Source organism: Callospermophilus lateralis, chromosome 12, assembly GCF_048772815.1.
Source record: "Callospermophilus lateralis isolate mCalLat2 chromosome 12, mCalLat2.hap1, whole genome shotgun sequence".
Taxonomy (NCBI): Eukaryota; Metazoa; Chordata; class Mammalia; order Rodentia; family Sciuridae; genus Callospermophilus; species Callospermophilus lateralis.
Window position 1 is genome coordinate 80,500,624 of NC_135316.1, and position 14,168 is coordinate 80,514,791.

Here is a 14,168-nt window from a genome sequence, read left to right on the forward strand (position 1 = left end):
ACTATATTCAGTTAAGATGAACTGGTAATAGCAATGGAGCCATGCATAGTCAGCTGTGAAATTATTTTTCCTTTTTGAAATCTAGTTTAGGTCCACAGCTATACTCTGTAACCCAAATTCATCCCTGATTAGGCAGGAAGGAAATGATTTCATTCTGAAGACAGAGACATAAATAATCACAGAAAACCAAAAATATAAATGCTATTTATTTCTGGTTCTTCTGTTAATGTATAATTAACATTTAGAATAAAAATCCAGGGAGAAGCTAATTCTAATACTGGAAATGATCGAAGAAAGATTTTGGAGAGTCCAGGAAAGGCCTGGACCTTCTGGAAGCTCCTGAGGTCTTGAAGAGCTAAGCCAAGAATCCCAAGTTCTGGTCTCCTCAGCCATATCTCTCTTGAATGAGCCAAAAGTATTAAAACAGGTACTAAATGTAAGTACCTTTGTAGTCGTGAAAACACTTTCAGGTCAGACGAACACAGTGTGTTTAGTCCAGGCTAGCAGCTGACATAAAGTAAGTAATCAGGATGATCAAGTCTTAATGTTGATGCAGCCATAAGTTTCCCCATCAATTATTCTCTTTAGCTTTTTATCACACTCCAAATAGGGCACAGATTCCAAACCAATTGCACATTCCTGAGAAAGCAGCAAAAACCTGCCAGAGGCAAACATTACATTTTGGATAACGCTGAATGAATTAATTGAAGCTTCTCTCTGAATCAACCAATATAGATTTGCATTTGTTAAGGGTGTATGTGAGGATTGGGTTTGTAGAAAGAATGTTAGTATGACTCTCAGGTTGCTGATGTTCAACCTGAGAAACACTGGGGCCTCAGAGCAAAAGGAAAGTTACTTCCTCTGCAATTGAGACTTATTCTAGGATAAGATCCAGCAGTTATGTATGTGACTTGCTTTTTCCCTCCCTAGGTAAGGTAGGGAATATTGAGTTTCTTAAGACAAATTCCCAAGGAAGACCCAGTAAGAACAACTAAGTTTATCCCCAACCCCCATTTACCTAGTTTATTTTTATTTATTTATTTTTCAGTATTGAAGGTTGAGCCCAGGGCCTCATGCATGCCAGGCAAGTGCTCTACCACTGAGCTATGTCCCCAGCCCTTATGAAAAATTGTTTTATTTTTTGAGACAGGATCCCCAAGTTGCCCAGACTGGCCTTGAATGTGCCAATACTTCTGCCTGAGCCTGCTGAGTAGCTGGGTTACAGACATGTGGCACTGTACCCAGCTTAACTTTTATTTTTAATTAACACATGTTATTTGTACATATTTATGAGGTACAGTGTGATAATTTGATACATGTATAAAGTGTGCATGGATTAAATCAGTGTAATGAAATTTCCATCTCAAACATTTATCTTTTCTGTGGGTTGGGAATTTATCTTTTCTATGGATTGAGAATCTTTGTACTCTTCTAGTTAGTTTAACAGTAGGAAAACTATAGTCTACAGCAATTTATTATGTTACCTGGTTTTGACTCTGCCATGGTCAGAAAGAGAGCTGTCAGCAACAGCAGGAAGACTCCGAGTACTCTCTGGAAGTGGGGAGGAATTTGGGAAGGGGTTGGAAGTGGAAGGAAGGTGTTCCCACTGTTGGAGGAGTTAGGAAATATCAAGGACAGGCGGTAGAGAAGAGATGAGAATAACTTTGTACAGAAAAGAGATGGTTCTATTCATGAGGAGCATGCCTTGGAGGGCAGAAGCATAAAGAGGTAGAACTGGAGCCCAATTCTGAAGACCTTAAAAGCTTTGTGAATGGGGCTTGGGGTTGTGGCTCAGTGGTAGAGCACTCGTCTAGCATGTGCAAGGCTCTAGGTTCACTCCTCAGCACCACATAAAAATAAGTAAAATAAATGCATTGTGTCCAACTACAACTAAAAAATTATTTTTAAAAAAAGCTGTGTGAATAAATTCAGACTTGATGTAGAAGGAAATAGGTACCTTTGTATGTTTCCCAACAGGGCCTTAAAATGATAAATGATGACTATATTCAGAAACGTATCTGGCAGTACAGTTCAAAATAGTGAGATATAGGGAGATCGCTGCTGATCTCCAGGTTGTTCAGTTATTTGATTCTAGCTGACCAAACAGAGACAATGGGAATGGAGAGAAAAAGAAAAAAAAATCATCATTTATTATCTGAACATCAAATCTTGAGAAATTTGAGGAGGGAGGAACTTGGAGAACTTTGCCTGATTAGCAATCTAGGAAAAAAATGGAACAAGTTTATCCACTGAACAATCTGGGAAGATACACAATTCTCCAGTGTTCCCTGATAGTCATCTCAGCCTTCTCAGCCTTGGAAAGTGGCTGGTTTCGTATTCTGATCAATGAAAGTCTGGACAGGGAGCCCATGATATTTCATCTGGAATGTGGAAACCAGTATGTGTGGAAATGCAGACTTACCAATCAGAAAGGAAAACTCAGATCCAGAGGGAAATAAGACAGGCAGCATTTCTGTGACAGAGGTCATACACTCTGGACAGACTCTGCTCTTATCTGGGGCCAGGGTCATAATACTGCCTCTGATGGCTCTTGGAGAAATGAATGGAAAAGATAAGCCCTTGGGTTCCATTTCTAAATTCTCTACACATTTCTATTTCTTTCAACATAGCTGTAGGACTAAAGTCCTGTATGATTATTTTTTTAAAAAGAGGTTTTTAACATTTTGTCTGTTTTCTTCCTATGGATCCTCTCCCATTGGATTAACACCAAGTTAGAAGGGTTAATTTCCACATTTCATTCTTAGTTTATGCATCTCAACTTTTATTTATCCATGAATGTATCCTATATTACAGCAGCATGAGAATATTTGTCATATTTTAAATAAATCTGATTTCCACAATGCTCAGAAACCCATTTTCTTTATAAAGCATGTAATATCAAACTATTAACAGCAAGAGGCTTATGCCATTTGTAGTTAAAAATCAGGAGAAGGCCATTTTAGCATATCTACTATAAAATCATTGTTGATAACTCATGTTCAACATAGTGTGCTCCACTTATTTTTTTAATAAAGCCTTCTAACTGTGAAATTGAGGAAAACCAATGAGCTATATTTTGATAATGCTTTAAATACATTCATTCATTTCACCCACCAACATCCAAGTGCCTCCTTTATTTTGAGTAGTGTGCATGGCATGGTTTCTGTTGTCTCAGGAAGAGATGATCCCCTTCCTTTTGTCCAGAGCCGAGCATCTTCTGAACTTATTTCTTTACCTCTTGTTTTGGACCTCACACTTTAAGCATTGATTAATTAAGTTATTCAGTCAGTCACTCAACAGTCATTTCTGAGGCTCTATGTATAGTGCTACGCTAGATCTGGGGTAAAAGGGTGAGAAGACAAATCCAGATCTGCCATCTTGTAGGAGAAGACTATCCCCTTCAGGCCCATCTACTACTCTCCACTCCACTGGGCTGTTTCTCTTCAGCCCAAAATCAACCCCAGCCATCCCACATTAGCAGGAAAGTTCAACATAGCTTTCCTTTGACACCCAATCTTACTTGTAGCTTTTACCCCATGGTACCGTGTCTTCCTGCTCCTTCTCTGTCTTGGTAAACTCCTCTTCTTTCATGTGTCTCTCATGAATTGCTTTTTTTTCTGTGGTTTGTTTTAACCCCCATATCCAATCCTCAGCCTTTTTACCTGAGTTTGTGCATAATCCCAAAGGATCTTATTTATATTTTCACTCCAGCTCTTTCTGACACCCAGACCCATATTTTTAGCCATGTAAGACGTGTTCTCAGGAATGAGTTTCAGAGATATCAAAATTGGGATGGCCATACTCATTCTGTCTAGCCAACCAAGCTCCTTCTACCTTTCTATTTCTTTTCACTCAGTTACTTAGACCTGACCCCTTCTCAGGCTTTTGAAGCTCTCGTCACATTGCTCTGTAGCAAGTTACCACTTATGTAATTTTGGAGAATGGATCTCTCTGAACCTTTCTTTCTTTTAGAGAGGATAATACCAATCATATGAGATTATTATGAAGATTAAAGAAATGATATGTAACATTTCATGTAGCATCTGACACCCAGAAGATACCCAGCACACATTTGTTTGTTTTTTCTTTTGCTTCCCCTCCTCCTCACCTTCATTAGACTAGCAGTAACACAAGGTCAGAGTCTGCACTTTCCTAATAGTCAATGCTGGGTAATTGTGCAGTAAATCATAGAACTTATATTATTATAGTGCAGACCTAAAATTTGTCAACTCTCCAGATAAGGATTTAAAATTATTTGAGGCTGTCAATCTTGTCATCTTCTTATTCATTCTGTAAGGAAGTATGAAGAAGTAAAAATTCAGGATAGACTCTGTATAGTGATACAGTAAACATTCATTCACAGTCTTATATAGGGTGATTCTTCACATGCATTAGAGACAGATCATCTCTACAACCTATTAATGCATTCAGAACATAATCTGAAATCCCAAATTCCCAAATTCAGCAGTTTTCCATGTGCATCTTGTTGAACACAAAGGATTTCATATCTTTAACAGAGTCTTATATTTTTATTACATTTGCATTATATTGAATGACAAGATCTAGGATATTTCTAAGGAAAATATCATCTTTATCCTATTGGAGGAAAATCAGAACACTGAGTACTAAACAGCACAGTTCCTTTATGAGGACTTGTTTGCTGCAGTTCAGCATTCACTATGACAACATGGCCAAGCATAGTTGAACTGTGATCTCACCTTTTTTTAAAAAAAAAAAAACAAAAAAAACCTGCCGCTTGTAAGCAAGTGCCTTCTGACTGTGAAGAGTCTTCAGTGTTTCTCTAACTGAATTACCTAGTGGTATACAGTGGGAAGCTGCCCACAGTCTGCTTTGCATACAAAGGTCTAAGTTGTTGAAGGAGAAAGGCTGCAAGCTGCTGACTCACAGAGAGCTTCAACAGTGAGAGAGAGAGAGAGAGAGGGTCTGTGAACAAATTAGTAACAGTGGGAGCACATGCTGTTCACAGCAGGGCAGGGTGGGGTGTTTTTGCCTCACAAAAACCTAAAAGGAACAGGCTAAATCCTTAGATCCAGACATGCAAACACTAAAAGGGGTGGCACTGAGCTTTCTGCAACTAAATAACCTAGAAAAACCACTTAAACTAAGATTTTCTTTCTGTTTTCATTTGTTTTATGAGGTATTGTGCAGCTCACAAACAAACATTTGAAAGTGAATTTTAGCCAGGCACCATGGAGCATGCCTGTAATCTCAGCAACTCAGGAGGCTGAGGCAGGAGGATCACAAATTCAAGGGCAGCCTCAGCAACTTAGTAAGTAAGGTCATAAACAACTTACAAGATACTATCTCAGAATAAAAAATAAAAAAGGGCTGGGGACTTAGCTCACTGGTAAAGTACCCCTGGGTTCAATCCCCAATACCCCCCACCGAGAGAAGTGAATTTTATTTGATTCGTTACTGTAAATGAATTGTGTATATTGATATGCACAAGGAAAATTTACTTCTGTTTCCTTAAATTGTCAGTCAATAGTTTGTGGACTCTTTATTGGGGGAGGCTTTTGTGCCTGGCCTGTGAGGATAATCTGCAGACTTGCCTGCAAAAAGGTCAGAGCATCCTGTGTGAGGAGACACAGATGAACCACCAGAGTGGTGAGCATTCTTCCTGCCAGGGCTGGTGAAACCCACAGGAGACGCCTTGCCTGGGATGGTCATGGAAAACACCAGGGAGGAGTTGACATCTAAGGAAATGCAAAGATAGCCTTGGGCTAGCCAGGTATTAGGGATGGGAGAGAAACTGGTGGCCCAGGTAAAGGCCATCTATGCAAGCAAGAGGTGGGGAGACAGAGAAAGGTGGAATAGTGATAAGAGATAAAGGACTGAGGGGGAGTATCCAAAGTCCTTATAACCACTAGAGAAACTGTATCTTTATTCTGCACTTAATGGAAAGTCACTGGGGGTGGTAAAATGGTGGGTCAGATTTTAATTTTAGAAAGATTACTTTGAATCTTTGAATAAAGAATTGGAGGGGGATGAAAGTGGAAGTCCCAAGGCTGGTTGAGGATATTAGTTAAGTGGCCTGAAATATGGTAATAGTGTAAGTGAATAAATTTTAGGGGGTCCAGACTTGGTGATTGAATATAGGTTGGGATGGCAGGTAGAGTCAAGTAAAGGGGAGCCAGCAAGAGGGGGAGCAGGTTAGGGGCCATAGGATAGGAAGATAAGCAATATAGTTTGGGGGATGCTAAATTTGGGGCAGAAGGTAGTTAAGAGTCTTGGTCAGTTGAGAGAAAATAGCAAGTAGATGGAAATGAGGCCAGAGGAGTGATGGTGTGCAGTGGAAAGAAAAGACTGAGCACAAATACCTGTGAGGCAGATGTTCTTATATTTAAAAGAAAAGTTGGAAAATAAAAAAGATGCAGAGAAAGGTACCAGAAAGGAGTGACCAGAACAATGCCAGGTGAGTATAAGGGGACTTCTGACAAGGGGAAGGGAGAGTTTTAAGGAGGGATATTCAACAGTTTGTCAAATACCACAGGGAGTTCAGACAGGGCAAGGACACAGATGTGGATGCTGGATTTAAAGATAAAGAGCATGGCAATTTCTGTCACCATATGCATGCGGTGCACTTGTGTAGACACCAGACTGCTGGAGGCTGAGAAGAGCAGGCAACTCTCACAAAGTCCAGCTGAGGAGGCTCAGAGGAGAGTGATAGCTCAGACCCCTAATGCTGCTGTGGGCACTGGCGTTGGCTCACTCAAGTGTCCACCTAAGAACCCTCTGTAATCACTCTGCCTGCTCCTGGTGACTCTAAGCCATGTTTCCCCAGGTCTTGCCATCCTTCCCACTTGCTCTCTCCAAACATAACTTAGGACCAGGGAAGTTCAGCCACGTATTATAAGGAAATAAACACACTTAAAAAATGCAACTCTAGCCTGGTGTGGTAGCATGTGCCTGTAATCCCAGCAGCTCCAGAGGCTGAGGCAGGAGGATCGCAAGTTCAAAGCCAGCCTCAGCAACTGAGTGAGGACTTAAGTAATTAACTCGTCTTAAAATTTAAAAAAATATATATATTGTGGCTGGGGATATGGTTCAGTAGTAAAGTGCCCCTAGGTTCAACTCCTGGCACCAAATAAATAAATATGCAGCTCTTCATATGGGACATTGTTTTTGTTGTTGTTGTTTTTTGTTTTTTACTAAATTATTGTGTAAAATTTGAGACACTGGGGTTGCCATTATCGGTTAGTGGCAGAACCTTACCTGGTATGGGCAAAGTCCCGGATTCAATCCCTAGCACCTCAAAACAAATTTGAAATAATGATTGTAGCATTCAAGTAGGGAAAAAAAGACTGGTATCAGGATTAGAGTGAAACATCACTCCATAGTTTATTTATATTTTGGAGCAGAGGTAGTGCTATAGCAGTATGCCAAACCATTGTCAAAGCAAATATGATCATTCTAATGCATTCTACAGAAATTTATCAGATTCAAAGCTTCAAAGCACATTTGTTTCATAAATCCTCTTTCAGAACTTTTTCATGGCAAATTGAAAAACAAATTCTCTAGAGAAAGTTTCATCGATCTGAGTACAAATGTCTCTAGGATCTTAGCTTTGCTGAGGTTACCATGTAAGATAGTTTTCAGGAGTCCAGGACTCAGAAGAAAAAGTCAAGGGGTGGCTGACTCTGAGCACAGGGTACTTTGATATGGACATGTCCTTAAGTGAGAGGTCTGCTTTTCCCGGATAAAGTTGACAAGCCTGATGAAAATCCTGGAGAAGAACATTTGGGGATTATAAAGGAAGGTATCAGAAGGAAGTGGAGAAAGGGGAGTAGAACAATTTATTCTTACAAGTTGGAGGAAGCCCAAAGCAGGAGGTGGCAAAAATCTCTAAAGGGGAAAAAGAATTTAGGCAGAACTGTGGATTTCATTCGGCCTAGTAAGCTGTGTAGGATAAATTGTCTGCAGGATCACTGAAGCAAAGAGTCCAAATAAGCTTGAAATACTTTGATATTTATATGAACAGCAGATTGAGAGCTGCACTAGCAGAGTACAGAGGTTTGGTCTCAGAGAGGCCAAGTTTCATGAGCCAAATAAGATCCTTTTTCCTATTCAGTAATTTTTGGTTCTTTGGCTTATAACCACTTTCTTTGTGCCCTCATGGACCTTTTCAGGGCATGTGGTATGCCTTGCTTTATCAAACAGTGATCCCTGAGGTGATGTGTCTTCCGGTGTGACTTTCCACTCACTTTTCTAAGCAAATAAATATTTCTCCAGCTGCCACAATGACACAGGCACGTTGGAAAGATCCTCAGAGGGCCTCTGATTCACATGGTTTCCATTGATTTTTTAGATGGCGCTACTGGAATTGTGAGTCAGTGAGTTCCAATGCTGTCCTTCTGGGAGCAGAGGGAATTTGTTCCTGCATGGTTGGCCTGTCTTTTAGTATTTTGTTTATTCTACAGACATTACTAAGCCACCTTGTGTGCCCAAGAACTGGAAAAAAAAAAAAAAAAGCCTTTAAAGCTCATGACACACTTTTCTTTTACATTCAAATAGACATGTGAAGTCTGTGATCACGATATTCCCCTGTTTAGGAGGGCTGCCTCAGGATAATGCCCAAATCTATGCAAGACACAAGGTCTGCCTGTGCAGTCCTGCTGGTGGAGACCCGGCTGACCCAGCTGGTGGAGACCCCTGCTTTCTATCCATTGTATCATCTTGGGATCATTAACAGGAAGCGTCCACTCAGATCCTCACAAATGGAGGTGAGGTAGAGAGAGGGAGCCACTCGTCCTCCATCTTGGGTTTCAGATCCCATCCTGTCACAGTGCTGCATGGAGTATCTAGCTAAGCTCTGGAAGTTCAGATGTAAGGACACTGGGATTTAAGGTGCTGCAACAGGTGTCAAGGGTTGAGGCACTTTGAAGGTGGTTCTTTGCTGATTCTCTAATCCATCTCCTACCTATGTGTGCCCAGCAACCCCTTCCATATGCTCAGCCTTCTCGTCCCTTCATGCCTTTGGATTTGGCTGTTTTACCAAAATGCCTTCTTCAGCTCCATCCATGGGGCTAAGGCTGACTCAAGCCTCATCGTGGGGACAGGTTGCTTCCTCTGCTTGTCTACTGTACCTTATACTTCCTTCCAGTAGAGATAATCTACATCCAGCAAGTTCTAATAACAGTCTAATCCAGTTTCTAACCATTTTAGCTGAAACTAGGTTGGCAGGACACTGAAGTGTGCATTCCTTTCAATTATGTGAAAAACAAACAAAAAAACTTACCTCTGAACTTGCAATTGGTCACATAGACACCACTTCAGTGGGTGAAAGACAGTAATGAGAGTTCAATTCAATGTAATTTCTCTCTTTCTTTCTCTCTCTCTTTTCAGGTAAATCTGAAATCTGTATTTTAATTTGTAGTTTTATCTTGGCTGAATCTAAGCATTTGAATAATGGAGGTCCAACAACCATTTCCACACTAATCTTCTGAAAGATCATCCTTTGTGCCATAATTTTGGGACTTTGGGGGAGATTCTTTTGAAACTCAAATGACATCTTCTCAGAAAGGTCTCAACTGTATCTTGTGTGATGTGTCTCCTGTTTCCCAGGCTGCCCAGGGAGCAAAGATGCCTTAGTTTCCGCACTCCAGAAGCAGAGCCCTTGTTCAAGATTGCATAGCTTTGGCCTCTGGTGTGTAAGGAGTGAGGAGGTTGGGTGGGACCTGTGTCAACATTTAGACTTAAAAAAAGCAACACCAGATGTTCTTTTCTCCATTTGCAGAAAGTACATGTTTCTACTGGTCTGGGATCTATTACAAAGTTTGGTTACTCATTTATTCCGCCACCAACTTTTTGAGTCGACATTTCCCTAAAAATATCTATTAGAAATGTCTATTTCTGTTGTGTTCATATGCCACATTTTTTTTCTATATATGTAATAAGAATTGTAATGCATTCTGCTGTCATATATAAATAAATAAATAAAATAAATAAATTTAAAAGTGAAGCATATTTGCAACTTAGAACCTGACTTTTTGTCTTGAAGCCTTCATTCTGCCACCTTTACTTTTGTGAATTTCCTGTTTCCTAATATGTAAAATGAGAATATTAATAAAACCTACTTCATGGAGTAAAGTGAAGTGCTCACAAGTGGTTCTGACATATAATTATGATTATATAAGTTCTAGCAATAATATTATTAATTGCTATTTTTATTTCTGCTTGATGAATCACCTTGAACTAAACCAGGCTGTTTTTATTCCTAGTAGTGTGTTTAGATACTTTTAATGTTTTTATGAGTGGCATCTTAGTAAACTAATTTGACATATTCTTAACCAGAATTCCCTCTGGACTGGCATTTATTCACACAGAGTGAAAAGATGATGTTTATACTAATACTGAGGCACCAAGAGATCTTGAATTAGCTTCTGAATCATCTAAACTGAGTTACTATAGCTTTGGAGTTGAGTAGATTTTATTATAAAGAAATTTTAAGCTTCTTTTTTTGAAATTTGGTAATCTATAAGTAGCAATATGCAAAAATCCTTCAAGAATTTTACATCTTTGAATGCTAGGAATAAGCAGTATGATGACTACTTTAAATATTCTTAAGACAATAAGGCTAGTTTGGAAATTAGTGATATGCTTGCAGTTTAATTGAGCCAGCTAACACATGTGCTAGTTAATTGAGTCAACTCTGGGCAATTTGAGCAAATAGATAAAGAGAAGCCATGCTTGCAATGGTTTGATGAGACCTCTGGGCAGTTAGAAGTGACCACAGGAGTTAGTGGGCTCGGTTGCTTTAAAACATAGCATTAATAAAAATTGTCTCTTACACAGTGATAGATGCTTAGGTATAGTTCTGAAGTAGTAGGTACAATCTCCCCTACTCTGACTTTCCTTGGATGATTTCAAGTTTGATTGCAACCTCAAGTCCTTCCAATGCATTTGCTATGCTTTCTGAAACCACAGGGTGCTTACCAGCAGTCCTTGCTCTTCCTCTGTGTCTCCATGGTTATTGCTTGCATTGTGATGCATGACTGTGTCCCCAACACCCACAGTCCATGGGAAGGGAATAGGCTGGCTTGGCTAATGGAGCTACTTGGAGAGACAGTTGCCCTGAGTTCTCCATGTGTCCTGCGAGTCTTTGCTGAGGCCATGCAGAGATTTAGAACATAGGCAAAGCAAGAAAATGCCAATGGAGCAAGAAGGGCTCCATGTATAAGCAATTAGGTTAAGTGAAGAAAGGAAGAATGGAGGAGGAATTAGATACAGGAAAGCAGAGAAAGTGGTGGTAGGAATAGGAAATTTTGAACTTTCCAAAATCAGAAGTTCTAAATGATGTTTGCTTGACGTTTGCATGTGTAATATTACTCATCCTGTATTAAACAATGTGTTGTCAGTTTACACCTAATTTCCTACTTAATCCTTACAACATTGAAAGGAGTTATTATTCTCTTCATTACCAACACTTATAAAGCCTCAGAGAGGTTGCCTAAGATCACTTAGGAATTTGAACAAAGCTTTGTCTGAATCAAAAGGACTAGAATCTTGGGCTGGGGATGTGGCTCAAGCGGTAGCGCACTCGCCTGGCATGCCCGGGGCACTGGGTTCAATCCTCAGCACCACATAAAAATAAAATAAAGATGTGGTGTCCACTGAAAACTTATATATATATATATATATATATATATATATATATATATATATATATATATATATATAAATTCTCTCTCTTAAAAAAAAGGACTAGAATCTTACAGAATGGACCACATAGTACCTAAAAATGATAGTTTTTTCAGAAATGGGACTTTAAAAGAAGCAAGATTTTAAAAACTTCAAATTTACTGCCATATTAGCTTCATTGGAACATTAGTCACATATCATGTTAAAATTCTGGAGTAAGAGTTACAGGGATTTAACAGACAATTTTACAGACAATTAAAGACTTTAAATAAGGGCCAAATAGGGACAAGAGAATAGAGGAGAGGAAGAATTTGGGAAGGTGTGTGTGTGTGTGTGTGTGTGTGTGTGTGTGTGTGTGTGTATTAGGGGGAGGGAGGGAGAGAGAGAGAGAGAGAGAGAGAGAGAGAGAGAGAGAGAGAGAAGAGCGAGGTGAGTGCCTGTTGGAAACCAGTGGAGGAGGGAGGGGGTTGTGTGGTAACTCATTCTTAGCTAAGACCGTTTCCATGGCTAGAAGATGAACAGATATTTGTAGCAGGGAGAACAACTCTCCACCCACTCCTATATCCTACCAGGGGTGGATCTGAATAGGACTTTTTGTCCATCTCTGGTCTATTTTTCACAAAGCAACTAGAGTAATCTTTCTTAAACCTAAATTCTCTGCTCAAAGTCCTTCAATGGATTCCAGTTGCACTTAGAATAAAATCCAGGCTCCTTCTGTAATTACCAGGCCCTGCCTACCTGTGCATCATCAGGCTCTGCACCCCAACATTCTGAATTTTTTTGTCCATATGAGCTGAGGTGTTTTTGCATGTTCTTTTGTAGAGATTATTCTTCCCCAAACCCTTCAAATACTTCCATATGATCTCATCAGAAAGGCCCTTCCTGACCACCATTTCTTACATGAATTTCCCTCTTGGTCTACCATCTCAAAATCATATTCTTTTCATAGAGCTAATTGAAATTGCAATTATGCATGTTGGTGTTCATTCGTTTTTCTGAGTATCTTCTTTACCAGATTATATGCTTCATGAGGCAGGAACTAAGTCTGTTTGTTCTATCTAGTGCCAAAGGATGTCTTCATTTATTTAATAGATGCCTATTGATAATAATGTCTCCTTATAATGTTCGGGGTGATAAATACCCTACCTCAGCTTGGATCCAGTCAAAGATAAAGAAAAGCCACATTTGGGATGGTTTGATGAGGTATCCTGATAGTTAGAAGTGATTACAGGGGTTAGTGGGCTCTGTTGCAATAAAAACAGTACTAATGGGAAATGTCTCTTACAATGCAGTAGATGCTTAGGACTTTTTTTTTTTTTTTTTTTTTTTTGGCTATTGGGGATTGAACTCAGGGTACTAAACCACTGAGCCACATCCCCAGCCCTTTTTTGTATTTTGAAGTAGAAGGATAAGTAAGGGAAAGTTAGGGTTCTCTGATTGCTATTGAGGACAAGGTTAAATTGAAGAAAGAGGACTTTAACAATCTAGGTGGTGTCTTTCACATTGAGAATAATTGTTCTTGGGAAGTGTGTTTGTGAAGGCGCGTGTATGTTAGTATGTTAGTGTACATGTGTGCAAGTGCATGCTCACAGACACATATTTGATCTTAAGATCCACCCATTGGCTAACTAGGAAGCAAAAGAAGCACATTGTCCTCTCAGTGATGGACAGCTGCTGAAAATAGCTGGACCAGGAGCCCAGAGTTCCCCTCTTGACTCTTCTGTTATGGCCTCCTCTCCAACACACGCTCCTCCCAGACTCATCCTCCCACACAGCCTGGTAAGATCTCTCCTGAATAACTCAGGCTTTCTGAATTCTGAGGTTCTGCTAAGAAATTACAGAAAGAGCTTGAGTTTTATTCTGAGTGCAGTAGGAATCCATCGAAGGACCGCAAGCAAGGAATTTAGGTTTAAGAAAGATCACTCTAGGGGCTTTGAGAAAAATAGAGCAGAGATGGGCAAAAAGTCCTCTAAAGGATGCTAAGGGACTTTCTAATGGAGAACAGAGGGTGGGAAATGGCATTAATTAGAAGTGGGAGGCACACCTCAAGGCAGGGAAACAAGTCTAGAAACATACTGCTCCTTGAATATTCCATACTCTAGCTGCCTCATTTTCCTTTGGACTAGTGGATAGTCTTACTCAAAGCACAATGTAATATTTTGTTTCTCTCATTATAAATCCCTTCAGTTACTCTCACTCCTCTAGTCTGCTAAATGCACATCATCTTGTAAAAGTGGAGCTGGAGGAATCTAAGAGGGGAAACAGGGAAGAGATGGGACCTTGTTCATATCCCATTTCCACCGAATCCATCACAACACAGCAGTTATCCATTTCCAGGAGGGTGGCCTGGAGTTCAGTCTCCAGCAGAAGAGGTCCCAGTGAGGCCTGGGAGCTGGGGTTGGGAGTAAGAATGCTCACCTTGGAGAACTGCAGTTATGTGGACAGTGGCTGAGAGGGAAGACCCCCCGACCCCCCTGCAAGTATGCCCAAACAATCAACCTGAGGCT